This window comes from Oryctolagus cuniculus, chromosome 5 (assembly GCF_964237555.1).
Source record: "Oryctolagus cuniculus chromosome 5, mOryCun1.1, whole genome shotgun sequence".
NCBI classification, from domain to species: Eukaryota; Metazoa; Chordata; class Mammalia; order Lagomorpha; family Leporidae; genus Oryctolagus; species Oryctolagus cuniculus.
Window position 1 is genome coordinate 119832808 of NC_091436.1, and position 15567 is coordinate 119848374.

Sequence of the window (15567 nt, forward strand, 5' to 3'; positions counted from 1 at the left end):
AATAATGGTTGCCTCAAAGATGTCAATTACATAATTCCTAGACCCTATGAATATCTAAACTTAATGTGGTAAAAGAGACTTTGTAAATGTGATTGAGCTAATGACTTTGATATGGAGTGATTATCCCAGATTTTCAAGGTGGGTCCAGTATAATCACAATGGTCCTTATAAGAAGGAAGACTGAAGGTGAAAATTGGAAATAGAATATGTGATCATGATAGCAAGAAATTGGGTTCCATAAGGAATGGGCCACAAGTAATGCAGATGACCCTTAGAAACTGAAAATGATAAAGAAGCGGATTCTCCCCTGAAGGCTCCAAATGCCATCATCGTGATTTTAGATTTATCTCTGCAATTGTGAAGGAATAAATTTGCTTTGTTTTAAATTACTAAATTGTGGCAATTTGTTACAGAAAAATAACAACCTAATACAAAGTATTTATTTTCCTATTTTGGTTCTGGTGACACTTTTTTCCCTTGAGTTCCTAGTGGGAGCTCCATATTTTCTTTTTTTAAAAAATTTTTTAAAAATTAAAAAAAAATTATTTGATAGAGTTATAGAGAGTGAGAGAGACAGAGAGAAAGGTCTTCCTTCCATTGGTTCACTCCTCAAATGGCTGCTACGGGTGGTGCTGCACTGATTCGAAGTCAGGAGCTTCTTCCAGGTCTTCCACTTGGGTGCAAGGGCCCAAGGACTTGAACCATCCTCCACTGCCCTCCTGGGCCAGAGCAGAGAGCTGGACTGGAAGAGGAGCAACCAGGACTAGAACCTGGCACTCATATGGGATGCCAGAACCGCAGGCAGAGGATTAACCAAGTGAGCCATGATGCCGGCCACCATATTTTCTTTCTTGTATAAATCTTAAAGTGAAACATCTATAATTGCAATTTAAGTGAATCATAAATTTATGAAGCTGCTCAATCACAGAAAGTTACGGATTTTCTATTATCTCTTTTTTCATACTTTTAGTGTCTCACACCAAATAGGATTCTTCAAGTAGTCCTTCCAAGGCATTCCATTTTTCATAAAGTAGGCATTCCTTTATTTCCCTTAATGGTTCATAATATTTAATATGATTTTATGAATATAATACATTTGAGAACCATATTCACTTGGAATAGATATCCATTATTTGTTTAATAAAATGCATGAAGAATTAAATCAGAAAGTTAACCGATACCATAGCCTCAAAAAACATCCCTGAACTGCATTCCACTGGCCTAGCCTGGCACACATATCTGTATTTGCCATAATTACCATGGTGAAAGGGATATAATATAGATAATATTTGTTCCCTAGTAGTAATGTTAGTAGTATTTATTTAATTATTTATTTTTTAACTTTTATTTAATAAATATAAATTTCCAAAGTACAACTTTTGGATTATTAGTGGCTTCCGCTCCCCCATAACCTCCCTCCCACCTGCAACCATCCCATCTCCCACTCCCTCTCTCATCCCATTCACATCAAGATTCCTTTTCAATTATCTTTGTATACAAAAGATCAATTTAGTATATACTAAGTAGATTTCAACAGTTTGCACCTACACAGGAACAAAGGATAAAGTACTATTTGAGTACTAGTTATGTCGTTAATTCACATAGTACAACATATTAAAGACAGAGATCCTACATGGGGAGTAAGTGCACAGTGACTCTTATTGTTGATTTAACAATTGACACTCTTATTTATGATATCGGTAATCACCCGAGGCTCTTGTCATGAGCTGCCAAGGCTATGGAGGCCTCTTGAGTTCACCAACTCCAATCTTATTTAGACAAGGCCATAGTCAAAGTGGAAATTCTCTCCTCCCTTCAGAGAAAGCTACCTCCTTCTTTGATGGCCTGTTCTTTGGGATCTTACTCACAGAGATCTTTCATTTAGATCATTTTTTTTTTTTTTTGCCACAGTGTATTGGCTTTCCATGCCTGAAATACTCTCATGGGCTTTTCATCTGAATCCGAGTGCCTTAAGGGCTGATTCTGAGGCCACAGTGCTGTTTAGGACATCTGTCATTCTATGAGTCTGCTGTGTATCCCACTTCTCATGTTGGACTGTTCTCTCCTTTTTAATTCTGTCAGTTAGTATTAGCAGACACTAGTCTTGTTATGTGATCCATTTGACTCTTAATCCTATCATTATGATCAATTATGAACTGAAACTGATCACTTTGACTAGTGAGATGCATTGGTACATGCCACCTTGATGTGATTGAATTGGAATCCCCTGGCACATTTCTAACTCTACCATTAGGGTACGTCTGATTGAGCATGTGCCGAACTGTACATCTCCTCCCTCTCTTATTCCTTTAATTTATTCACTTTCCTCCATTATTAGAAACACAGTAAGCCAGATAGTTGACTTTCTATTCCTTATTACGTGTAAGACAAGTCATGTGATCCACTGGTAATGTATACAATGTTTTCTGAGAGATTTCTGGGTAAGATTTCTTCCCTAGTGAAAGGTGATATAGGTAAGAAAATTATCTTCCTCACTACACCCTACACACACCTTCTGTTATCCCCTCTTCCCCCAATTGCTTTCTTGTATGTGTAACTGACTATGAGGGAAAGGCTAAAAGAATCTTATGGACACTTACTCAACAAATGAAATTATGAATTTACTGAAACCACTTGGAAGGTGTTATTAAATTATTATTCATCTTGTTTCCTCCCTTTCTGATAGACAATGGAATGAACTGATAAGCTAAATTGCAGTCACATGCTTGTATCCAGACAAAGGGTGTGTGTTGTTTGAATAGTCTTGGGCTGATGTGTTCTGGACTGTCGTTATCAAAGGAAAATTTAAATGCTATTATAAAAAGGAAAAGAAGAATCTTGGGAAAAATTAAGAAAATCAGTCTTTCATGGCTTTGAAACACTCTGCTATTCTTATATAGAAGCAAAGTTAAAATGCAAGTATTGTTTTCAGAGAAACCTGAAGCACTGAACTCCATTACTCTGCTTTTCTAAACTCCGCTATTTTTCCCTTCCCTTTAGTTTAGCCTTCCTTTTTCTCTTTCCCTTTCTCTTCTCTTCCTTTCTCCTTTTCCTAAGATACTAGTCACTTGTAAATTAGAAAACAATGTGGCAGGAAGATAAGTTGACTTGAGCTAAAGTCAAATGAAACTGTCAAAAGAATGCCAGTGATTTTAAGTTGCTGTCTGAAATCTGTCTGCCTGTCTCTTTCCTGTAGTTCCTGTAAGACAGCTTTTGTTAAAGGTATATGTCATGCCAGTCAAACACAATAGGTGGTTTTTGGAGTTTAAGGTATTGACAATGGATATTTGCTGTTGTCTCCCATAATCTCATGTCAAAAGTATGTGGTAGACAAAGATGCCAGTTTAAAGAAAAGGGAGCATGAGTGATGGCTGAAAAGTTGTATATAGTGGCTAGTACTGTATATTATTTTCTTGAATTATCAAATGGATATTAGATTTAACAAAAATCTTTCTGTTTATTTGAGTACAAGATTATTTTCATGAATGATTTTGTAAAAGCATACTGCTGTGTTGCTGGGTAGAAAAATAGATTGCTTGTATAAATTACAATTCAATAAAATTACTGATAATCTCCTAAATTGAGGGCATAATTTAAGAAGCTGTGAAGAGTGATGTAAGAGTTTGAAGGCAAAAATCACTGTCTATTCATGATTTACAATAAGGGTGGAAGGTGGAGAAAGGGAAGGTGAGATTATTCATATTGTAATTCAAGGGAATTAATGAAGTAACAGAGTAGGGGAAGAAAACATTATAAAAGTTGTAATTGACATCTCATTGTCATCAAGGAATTTTCAAGATGAGAAAGATATTTAAGATAATATTATTTTCAAGACTATGAAAGTGAAACCTCCTCTAAGACAGGAATATATGTGTGTTATATTCTGACCTTTATGAACTACATAGATGATCTGGAAAATTTTACTTTATTAATAATGATCTACCCATAAATTGAACAATGTTTTATTAATGGTAATGAGATTTTTGTATCTTTTAAGGGGGTGATTATTACATGATGCATATTTAAGCATAAAACATAAGGTTAAATACCAAAAGAAGTGGATTGATAGACAGTTATAATTAATTATGACATGAATGCTAGCATCTATTTTATATATAGAAAAGCCCTGAGAACAGGATTCACTTACGTTTTTATAAAATTGTACTTGTTTCTGCTTTTGCTTTAATTATAAAATTAGTTCAGACACTTAAAATAATCAAAATGTGAATTTTTGTGAGGACAAATTAATTCATATGAAATAAGGAAATTGAAATATCTGCATCAGTTTTCTCATCTTTAATCTATTCCCTTTCCTTTCCCTCTGATACATGAAACACTGTAGAATTATAAAATTACTGTAAAATTGTTGTGGCTCAGACAGTAATTTTAAAAGTATAACAAGGGCAATATGGCGTTACTATATTCTTAGGTTCATATGCATTCTCATTGAGTGCTTACCATATTTGGTACTATACTTGTGTGTATGTATGTCTGCATGTGTGCATATATATATATATATGTATAATATTCTCACATACACACACTCACACTTTTAAGCCTAATGATAATGCTACAGGGAAACACTATTATTTGCATTTGCCAAATGATAAAGCTGATTTAGGGGAGCAGTGGCCGTGCACCCACCAGTAGCTAATGGCCAGTATAGGAGGGATTAGTGACAATGGCAACTGAATATGTACTTTGTGCACAGAATAAACATAATGAGTTATTAGGTTGGTTGTGGAGGAAAGGAGGAAAACACCAAGTTTTATTAAACAAATTTACTAATGAGGAGCAGACAGTATTACACTGAACCATCTCTGTACTTTTAAAAAATGATTTTTTAAAAGAATATCTATCCACCACTAAATTAGTCCATATAAAGATTTCTAATGCCCATTTCATAGGCAATTAAAATGAAAATTTTGAAGGAAAACATTTCCAAGGTTGCATATACAAGTCAGGACCTGGAATTCATCAATAAGGGCTCTTTAATGCCATTAGGAGAAATGAATCTGTTAATTGCTTAAGCTGCCCACCAAACATGACATACTTAGTGTTGGAAAGATTAGAAATGAAATTTAGAGAAAATATTTTCATGAATATATTTTATAAATGAGAAAGACACAAGAAGAAGGCTCATCACACATTCACAGTTCAGTGATTGTCAAACCAGAACTAGAGCTCAGGGATACAGATTTCATCAAATCTTTTCTCATAACCATCAAGGCACAAAACAAATTTGCCAGATGTCAAAGTCAAGACAACTGCACTTGGTAGAATTGCCAAACCACATCAAGAATGCTAAAGTCAAAATTAGGACAGATGGGAAGAAAATATGAGTCAGGTTCACAGGAAAGGTTAGAAAGATAAAGATACCAATTAACACCATTGGGCAACAAATAACTTCTAGATGTTGGTATTTAACCACTGTCCTTCTTTTCTCCTTTCTTGTTAAATTTAAACAACATATAACTCCACTGGCTCACTCTTGGTAGTACCTTCAGTGTTCTCAGCCCTTGCTGAAATTACTTCTCCCCAATGATGTACTGAAGGCTAGACTTTCCTAGTTAGATCTGAAATACTCATTAACCTGAATAGTTGGAATTTCTAAGCTTATGTCTCACAATGGTTTTTGTTTTAATCGTGTTTAATTGAATCAATAAATTCTCAAATTTCTATGGTCCTCCATATTTGGATATGGAATCACTTTTCTTCCATTACTCACTTTTAAGTGTGTAGAAAGAGTATGCACTTTTTTTTTTTTTTGTATAGGGTTTAAGTTTTAGGCAGCAAATAGCACATGTGGATGACACCATTGTATACAGAGATAATCCAACACAATCCAAAAAGAAATACAAATATATTTTGCAAGACACATTCTTATTGTTAGCTACACAAAAAGCAAATGTATGTATTTTATATTAATTGTAACCATTGTAGCTTCTCATTCTCTGACAATCTTAATTTGGATTTGGTTATTACAAAGTACGTAGTTTGAATCAACAAACCCCTTTCTTTCCCTCTTCCTCTCTCTGTACTCCTTCCTTTTTTGCTTTCCTGCCTTGCTGTGTTACTTTAGTCTTCCATCTGTGCTTTCAATAAAAACCAAGTACCAATTCAGACACTGGGTTAGTTGCTGATGACTTATGACTGAGAGAAATTGATAAATTTTTTTGCTTATAGTGTCACAATGATGAGTAGAAAGGAGCTATTCAATAAACAAAAATACTTACAAAGATTATTAGGAAACTTAATAGCAAGTTATGTGATAAAATAAAGCATCGTTTTATAGAGTTTTCAGTTTTCATTACTGACGAAATGTTATTTCAGTTCAAGGCTGAAGGATAAGGGTGAACTGAATACACTTCCATCAGCGGGAACAACAACTACAAAGTCAAAAGGTGTTTCATGTGACGTAGAAAATGATATCTCTTCCGCAAGATACTGCTGGAGTGTTACTGTCATAAATATATGAATATGTAAAGAATCCAAATGTGAGTTAATCTCTGTATACATTCAATGTAGGCCTTGCACAGTTTTATGTTGCAGCCTGGCAAAGGCCCTGAGGTGGAAAGAAGTTTGCATATTCATGAAAGTGAAAGATGTCTTATGATTCTAGAGTCAATGAAAAGTGATGGAGAGATGGGGAATCAGAATCATGCAACATTTTTCCCTCAGCATCTCAAAAATGTCAGAGCAGTGAAAATATATTTCTGCAGTTCTTTCCACCTTATGGCAGCATAAGTTTATCCACGTATAACATATTTACACCATGTATTTCAAATATAAGAAATAAGGAATAGAAATAGGGAAAGAATTTTATTTGGTATTTGATTTTTTTCTTTTTTTTTTCCTCTTTCCTTCTCCCTTCTATTCCCTTCCCTATTATTTTCCTTACCTTCTTCTTCCTCTTTCTGCTTCTTCTCCTTTACTTCCTCCTCTTATTTTCTCCCCCTTCTTTGTTCTCCAATTCATGGGAGATAATATTTCTCAGAACCCACTGCCACATGCTAGTATTGCTTTTTGTAAAAACAAAAGGCAGAATAGCATCTGCTAAAGTCTGATGGTCTAACAAAGAAGCCTGGAGCAATTAGAAGCCCAAATGCCTTATTGAGGTATTCCTGAGTGCTGAATAGGTCATGTAATGGAAGGCACAAAATTGGTTACAGAAAGACAAATTAAGAAGCATTTTCAAGTGACATTTAAAAGTGACCAACATTAAGGTAGTAATGGGACCTAAATAAGTGAGATAACCTAATCCCAAGGAGAAAAGGCAATGATATTACTCTGCACATTTTTCTTCCCCAACTTAGAGATAGACACAGACTACTGAACCCTTTTATTAACGGAGAGAAGAGTGGTGTGGCCTGTTATTTTCACATTCTCTATTCCTTTTGATTTATTTGCAGAGATAATGTAAAAAATGAATCTGATGAAAGCAAGAGAGAAAATTTTCCTTTGCATCGTTGACAAGCTTAAAGTTAGAAAAATAGTTTCTAAATCTCTGACTAAATTCAGGCCCACACCATATTGCCGAGTCTAATAACTTGCTTGTTCCTATATTTATCTTGATTGTTTTTGTGTTCATCGTTCCTTCTAGTATATGGCACCTCACAAAGATGCCTCAGTAGTTTCTGAAGGTGAAATAGTTGAACATCAGCAGCAAAGGCACCATTGACTTTTTGGGAATAAGTAAAGTTTTGTGTAAAAGTGGCTGCATGCTCTAAATCTCTACCCCCTGTGTGCCTTAAATATCCATGTCAAATTCACTGAATTTATGGACAAAACTTTCACCCTTCGTCCTGATGGCAGTAGAGAAACTCCATAGCTACAGATGGAAAGCTGTGTTTGGTTCTGCCTTACACATTAGCAACAGAATTGCCGTTTAGTTCACCTTCCATAATTTTTATAGTTGATGGTGAGAAATATCTTGCTTTCAGCTACAAAGCTGAAGCCTGCAGCATTAGCAATGCAAGCACTTTATTTAAAATGGCCTTCATTTGCAAGAATGAAAAGGTGGTGCAGTTATGTATTTTAGAGTTCATTCTTTACTATTTATAAAATAAGAAAAAATTTATAATGTTTTTTAGAAGGTACAAGAATCAGTACAGAATCTTAATGTGATGTTTGAATCTCTCAGAGATCATTCAGCTTGGTACTCTAGCCAAAGTGGGAATCTAGAAAACTATTTTAGAATAATACATTTTTTGTTTGTTAAGATTTTAACATATCTGTCCTTAATTCATGATTACCTACAGATTTATTATTTTTCCAAACTCAGCCAAAATTTCACAAGCTATATTTTAAGTGTACAATTTAATGTATTTGTCAAATGTATGTGCTGATTCAACCAACTTTCCAGTCAAGGTATAGAATATTTCCATCACTCTGATGGTTTCACTAATACCCTGTTCCATCCAATGACCTGCTGCACTCCCATATGGGGCAACTGCTGCTCTGCTTTCTATCACCATGATTAACTTCACCTGATTTGACCTTCACATGATTCACACAAACTCTTCTGGGTTTGTATTCTCTCATTACATAATACTTTTGAGATTCTTGTACGTTATTGTGCATATTAGCTGTTTACTCATTTTTCTCCAATATAATATTTTATTGTTTGATTATAACCTAGCTTTTCTATGCATTCTCTTGTTGGTGGATATTTTGGCTGTTTACATATTTTTGCTAATAAAAATAAGCCAAAAGGAGCGTTTTTGTAGCGATCTTTTGGTAAATATTTTTCCTTTCTTTTAAATAAATAGTTAAGAACAGAATTTAAGTCATTATGGGAATTTTTAATTATTTTAAAAGAAACCACTCTCCATTTTTAAAGTGTTTTTCTTTAATGTTCCCACCAGAAGATTGTGATAGTTTCCATTGTTCAATATTCTCAGTGATATTTGGCAGTTTCTTTTTTTTCTTTTAAATACAATGAAGTTTTTTTTTTTTTTTAAGATTTATTTATTTGAAAGTCAGAGTTACAGAGAGAGAGAGAGAGAATCGATCTTCCAACTGTTTGTGTCCTACCCAGTTGGCCACAGTGGTCACCACTGGGCAAGGCCACAGTCAGGAACTGGGGCTTCATTCAGATATCCCAAACACTGGGACCATCTTTAATTGCTTTTCCCAGGCATTTGGCTGTCAGCTGTAACAGAAGTGGAGCAACAGGGACACAAACTGGTGCCCATATGGGATGCGGCATTACAGGCAGTGGCTTTTACCCACTGTGCCACAAGGCCGGCATGAATAATTATTTTTGTCATCTGATCATACTCATAGCCAACACTCAAATAAAGAACAAAGCATTATTAGTACTCCAAGAGTCCTCAGTATTTCCCCATTTATTCTTATTATTGTGTGAAATAAGAGTATGTTGTCATCACATGGTATGATTCACTGAAGCAATATTTGTTATTATATAACAAATGATCTGATTTCACACAATTTTTATACTCTATATTAACTACCACAAATAAGAGAAAATGTGATAATTTTTTGAATCTGGCTCATTTCACTTAGCATAATCATCTCCAGTTGTGTTCATTTTGTTGAAACTGACAGGATTTAATTTATTTTCATGGGTAGATAATATTTGTTCATGTGTATATGTCACATTTTCTTTATCAAGTCATCAGTTAATGGACATCTAGATTGGTTCCATAGCTTACCTATTGTGAATTGAGCTGCTATAAACATGAGAATGCAAGTAACACTTTCATATGATGCTTTAATTTCCTGGGGATTTATTGGAAATATATTCCTGGGAGGAATGGAATAGCTGGGTCATATGGTAGATCTCTTTATAGTTTTCTGGAAAATCTGCTTACTATCTTCCATGTTTGTATAAACTTTCATTCCCACCAACAGTGCCTTAAGGGATACTTTTTTTTTTTTATTTGACAGGTAGAGTTATAGACTGAGAGAGAGAGAGAGACAGAGAAAAAAGTCTTCCTTCTGGTGGTTCACCCCTCAAATGGCTGCCACAGTGTGCGCACTGCACCGATCCGAAGCCAGAAGCCAGGTGCTTCTTCCTGGTCTCTCATGCAGGTGTAGGGGCCCAAGCACTTGGGCCATCTTCCACTGCCCTCCCTCACTAGAGCAGAGAGCTGGACTGGAAGAGGAGCAACCGGGACTAGAACCTGGTGCCCATATGGGATGCTGGTGCCGCAGGAGGAGGATTAACCAAATGAGCCACAGTGCCGGCCCCAGGGATACTTTTTATTTATTTCTTCAACAGAATTTGTTATTTTTTTGATTTTTGGATTATAGCCATTCTAACTGTGATAAAGTAAAAACTTATTGTGGCTTTTATTTGCATTTCCCTAGTGGCTAGTGATTTAATGCAAATTTTCATGTATCTCTTGGCCATTTGTATTTCTTCCTTCATAAAATACCTGTTCTTGTCCTTTGAGCATTTTCTAACTTGGCTGTTTTGTTTTTATTAAGTTTCTTGAGCTCCTAATGTATTCTGGATATTAATCCTATATCAGATGCATAGTTTGTAATTATTTTCTCTCATTTTGTTGGTTGCTTCTTCACTTTGTTAATTGTTTCCTTTAGTATTCAGAAGCATCTTAGCTTGATGTAATCCTATTTGTCCATTTTTGCTTTTATTGCCTGTGCTTCTGGGGTCTTATCCAAAAAATATTTACCTAGGCCAGTGACTTATAGCATTTATCTTATGTTTTTCTATTAATTTTACAGTTTCAAGCCTGGGTTTATATTTTTGATCTGCTACAAATCAATTATTGTACAAGTCATAAAGTAGGGGTCTTGTTTCAAACTTTTGCATGTGGAAATTCAGTTTTCCCGAAGACATTTGTTGAAGAGAATGTCCTTTCTACAGGGAGTGATTTTAGCTCACTTATCAAATGTTAGTAGGCTGCAGATGTGTGAACTAATGTATGGACTTTCTATTCTGTTCCATTGGTCTACATGTCTACGTTGTGCCAGTACCAGCTGTTTTAATTATAGCACTGCTGCAGTATGCCTTCAAATCTTATATTGTGATGCCTCTAGCTTTGTTTTTAATGTGTAAGATTACTTTTGCTATTCAGAATCTTTGGAGTTTCCATGTGAATATTAGAATTATTAGAATTATTTTTCCAGTTCCATGAAGAATGTTCTTACTACTTTGATTGGCATATCATTGAATTTGTAAATTGATTGGGGTAGTGTGGTCATCTTGATGATATTAATTCTTCCAATCCACGACATAAAAAATTTGTCCTTTTTGTGTGTCTTGTTCTATTTCTTTCATTAATGTTTTTAATTTTCATTGTAGAGCTCTTTCACATCCTTTGTTAAATTTATCTGAAGTTATTTAAAATATTTTTCAGGGCTGTGATAGTGACTGATCTTACAAGCTCTTTCTCAGAGCAATATTGGTGTGTATGAATGCTATTGATTTTTGTGGGTTGATTTTGTATCCTGAAATTGCTTAGTTCTCTGATAAGTTCCAATGGTTTCTCATTAGAGAGTTTTGGTTCCCTGATATAAAGGATCAGGTCATCTGCAATCAAGCATAATTTTACTTCATCAATTTCAATTTTTATAGCTTTGATTTCTTTTACTTGCCTAATGGCTGTGGCTAACGCTTCTAGAAGTATATGGAAGAATAATCATGAAAGTGGATATTCTTGTCTGGATATAGATCTTAGTGGAAATGTTTCCAGCTTTTCTCCTTTCAACATAGTGCTGTCCATGGGTTTGCTGTATACTACCTTGATTGGTTGAGGGATGTTCCTTCTATACCCAATTTTTTGAAGTTTTATTTTTATTATGACAGGATATCGAATACTTACTCTGTATCTATTGAGATAATCATAGAGTTTTTATCTTTCATTTGTTTATGTGATGTGTCGCATTTTTAAATTTGCATTTGTTGGATCCCTGTTATTAATCCCATTTGGTTTAGACAGGTAATCTATTTGACATTTGTGATTTGAAGAGCTAGTTTTTTGTTGAGGATTTTTGCATCTGTGTTCATCAGAGATGTTTCTCTGAAGTTCTCTTCCTTGTTTTGTATTTCTCCAGTTTTGGAATTAAGATAATGCTGGCCTCATAGAATGAGTTTGGAAGGGTTCCTTCTCTTTCAGTTTTTTGAATGGTTTAAGAAGTATTGGTGTTAATTCTTCCTTAATACTTGGTAGAATTGAAGAATGAATCCATTCAGTCCTAAACTTTTCTTTTTTGAGGGGAAGCTCTTTATTATTTATTCAGTTTAAATCTTGATTACTGGTCCATTCAAATTTTTTATGTCTTCATGCCTCAGTTTTGGAAAACTATATGTGTAAGTACAGTATGCATTCAGAAATATATCCATTTCTACTAGATTTTCCGATTTGTTGGCATATAGCTGTTTGTAATAATTGCTAATTATTAGGTGTATGTCTGTGGTATTAGTTGTTACATATCTTTTTCATCTCTGATTTTTCTAATTAGGGTCATGTCCCTCATTTTTGGATCATTGTGTCAGTGGTTTATCAATTTTGCTTATTTTATTTTTATTGGTTTAGGGAGGAAGATGCTTTTTATTGAACTGCAGTGTTCATACGTGAAAGCACATATGCTATTTTTTTAAAAAAAGGTTTTATTTGAGAATTATGGTCTCCAGTTGCATCCATTTTGTTGTGAAAGATGGAATATCATTCTCTTTTATGGCTGAGTTGTATTTTGTTGTGTACATATACCACAATTTCATTATCCAGTTATCAGTTGATGGACATCTGGATTGATTCTATTTTAGCTATTTTGAGTTGTCTACAATGAACATGGGAGTACAGATAACTCTCTCATATGCTGATTTCATTTTATTTGGGTAATTCCCAGGATTGTAATGGCTGAGTCAAATGGTAGATCTATTTCGAGATTTCTGAGGAATCTCTGTACTGTCTTCCATAATGGTTGTATGAATTTATTTGCCACCAACAGTTTATTAGGGTATCTATTTCTGCACATCTTTACCAGGATTTGTTATTTCTTCATTTGTTATTTTTGATAGCCATTTTAACTGGGGTGAGGTGAAACCTCATTGCGGTTTTTATTTGCATTTCTCTTATGGCTAGTTATCTTGAGGATTTTTCCACGTATCTGTTGGCTATTTGAATTTCATCCTTTAAAAAATACCTGTTCATATTCTTCGCATGTTTCTTAATTGGATTGCTTGTTTTGTTGTTGCATTTCTTGATCTCCTTATGTATTCTGGATATTAATCTTTTATCAGATGTTGCATCTTTATTGAGCATTTCCTTTGGTGTTCAGAAGCTTCTTAACTTGATGTGATCTCATTTGTCTATTTTTGTCTTTGTTGTCTATGCTTCTAGAGTCTTAATCCAAGAAGTCTTTGAAAGCGCTGTGCTATGGGATAGCAGGTAAAGATGCCACCACAGTGCTGAAATCCCATATGAGTGCCAGTTCGAGTACCAGCTGCTCCACTTCCAATCCAACTCTCTGCAATGGTCTGGGAAAGCAGAAGATGGCCCTAGCCATTGGGCCCCTGCAATTGCATGGGAGATCCAGAAAAAATTCCCAGCTACTAGCTTTGGATTGCCCCAGCTTTGGCTGTTGTGGCCATTTAGGGGGTGAACCAGCAATGGAAGACCCTTCTTTCTCTGTCTCTGCTTCTGCCTCTCTGTAACTCTCCCTTTCAGATAAATAAATAAGTCTTAAAAAAAAAGAAACCCAAAGTCTTAGCCTATGCCAGTGTCTTATAGTTTTTCTCTTATGTTTTCCCATAGTAATTTGATGATTTCAAATCTTAAGTTTAGATCCCTGATCCATTGTGAGTTGATTTTTGTATAGGGTGTAAGGTAGGGGTCTTGTTCCACCTTTTTACATACAGAGATCCAATTTTCCCAACGCCATTTATTAGAGAGACTGGTCGCTTTTATGGGGGTGATTTTAGCTCATTTGTCAAAGATTTGGGGGGCCGGCGCCATGGCTCACTTGGTTAATCCTCTGCCTGCGGCACCTGCATCCCATATAGGCGCCGGGTTCTGGTCCCAGTTGCCCCTCTTCCAGTCCAGCTCTCTGCTGTGGCCCAGGAGGGTAGTGGAGGATGGCCCAAGTGCTTGGGCCGCTGCACCCACATGGGAGACCAGGAAGAAGCACCTGGCTTCTGGCTTTGGATCGGTACAGCACAGGCCGTGGCAGCCATTTGTGCGTGAACCAACAGAAGGAGGACCTTTCTCTCTGTCTCTCTCTCTTACTGTCTATAACTCTACCTGTCAAATAAATTAAAAAAAACATTAAAGATTTCTTGGTTGTAGATTTTTTTCAAAAGACAAGTCTTCATTTTACCAAACTTAGATAATTTTTAAATTTCTATTGTATTTATTTCTTCTGTAATATTTATGGTTTCTTCCTTCTACTAATTTTGGGTTTGTCCTGAGTTTTCTAGGTCCTTGAGATGCATTGCTAGATTATTTATTTGATACCATTCCAGTTTTTGATGTAGACAGTAACTGCTTTAGGTTTTCCTCTTAACACTGATATTGCTGTATAATGTAAGTTTTTATATGTTGGGCATTAATTTTCATTCATTTCAGGGAACTTTTGATTTCTTTTATGACTCCCTGTTCATTCAGGAGCATGTTGTTTAGTTTCCATGTGTTTGTAAATTTTCTAGGGTTTCTTTTGTTGTTAATGTCCAGCTTCATTCCAACTCAAAATAGCTAAAATAGAACAATCCAGATGTCCATCAACTGATGACTGGATAATGCAATTGTGGTATATGTACACAACAAAATACAACTCAGCCATAAAAGAGAATGATATTCCATATTTCACAACAAAATGAATGCAATTGGAGAGAGAAGCCTTTTGTTCACCAGTTCACTCCTTAGATGACTGCAATAGCTAGGATTGGGCCATGCCAAAGACAGGAGTCAGGAAATTCTTTTGGGTCTCCCATGTTGGTAGCTGGGGCCCTAGCACTTGCATCATCTTCTGCTGTTTTCCCAGGCTATTAGTAGTGAGCTGGATTGGAAGTGAAGCAGCTGAGACTCGAACTGGCACCAAATATGATGCTGGCATCATAGATGGTGGTTTTACCTGCTGTGTCACAATGTAACTTTTCATTGGAGAATAGTGCATTTACATTCAGAGTATATCAGTAATAACTTGGACCTGCCATTTTCCAAGAATATCCCTATTGTTTATTTTTAATCTTTCTTTTCTTTTACTAGGAGATTTTCTGCCTTCACATTCTTTCATGATAGTGGATGTCTCTCTATATCTATGTTTATTCCATCCTAAGTATCATTTGTAAGGCAGCTGGGTGGTGACAAATTCTTCCAATTTTTTATTTTCTTGGAAGGTCTTTATCTCACATTAATTTATGAATGAATACTTAACTTGGTAAATTATTCTGGGTTTCCAGTTTTTCTTTTAGGATTTGGCCTCTTTCTCTTTAGTAACCTGGCCTGTAGAGTTTCTGTTGAGAAATCTGCAGTTAGTCTGATACTATATGTTTTAATGATGATTTGGTGTTTCTGTCTTGCATATTTCAGGCTATTCTACTTATGTTTTGTTTTTGAAAGTTTGATTATTATGTGC

At 35.2% G+C, this 15567-nt stretch overlaps 1 long non-coding RNA gene across 2 annotated transcripts in view; it reads left to right on the forward strand.

Annotated features, from left to right (window-relative positions):
* Positions 1–15567, forward strand: part of LOC103349776 (uncharacterized) — a 233388-nt gene that overhangs the window by 193627 nt on the left and 24194 nt on the right. The window contains exon 4 of one of the 2 annotated variants that reach the window (XR_011389006.1): positions 6334–6497. The exons of the other annotated variant lie outside the window; for it this stretch is intronic. This is a non-coding gene — a long non-coding RNA (uncharacterized lncRNA). The remainder of the gene's footprint in view (positions 1–6333; positions 6498–15567) is intronic. 2 annotated transcript variants of the gene reach the window in all.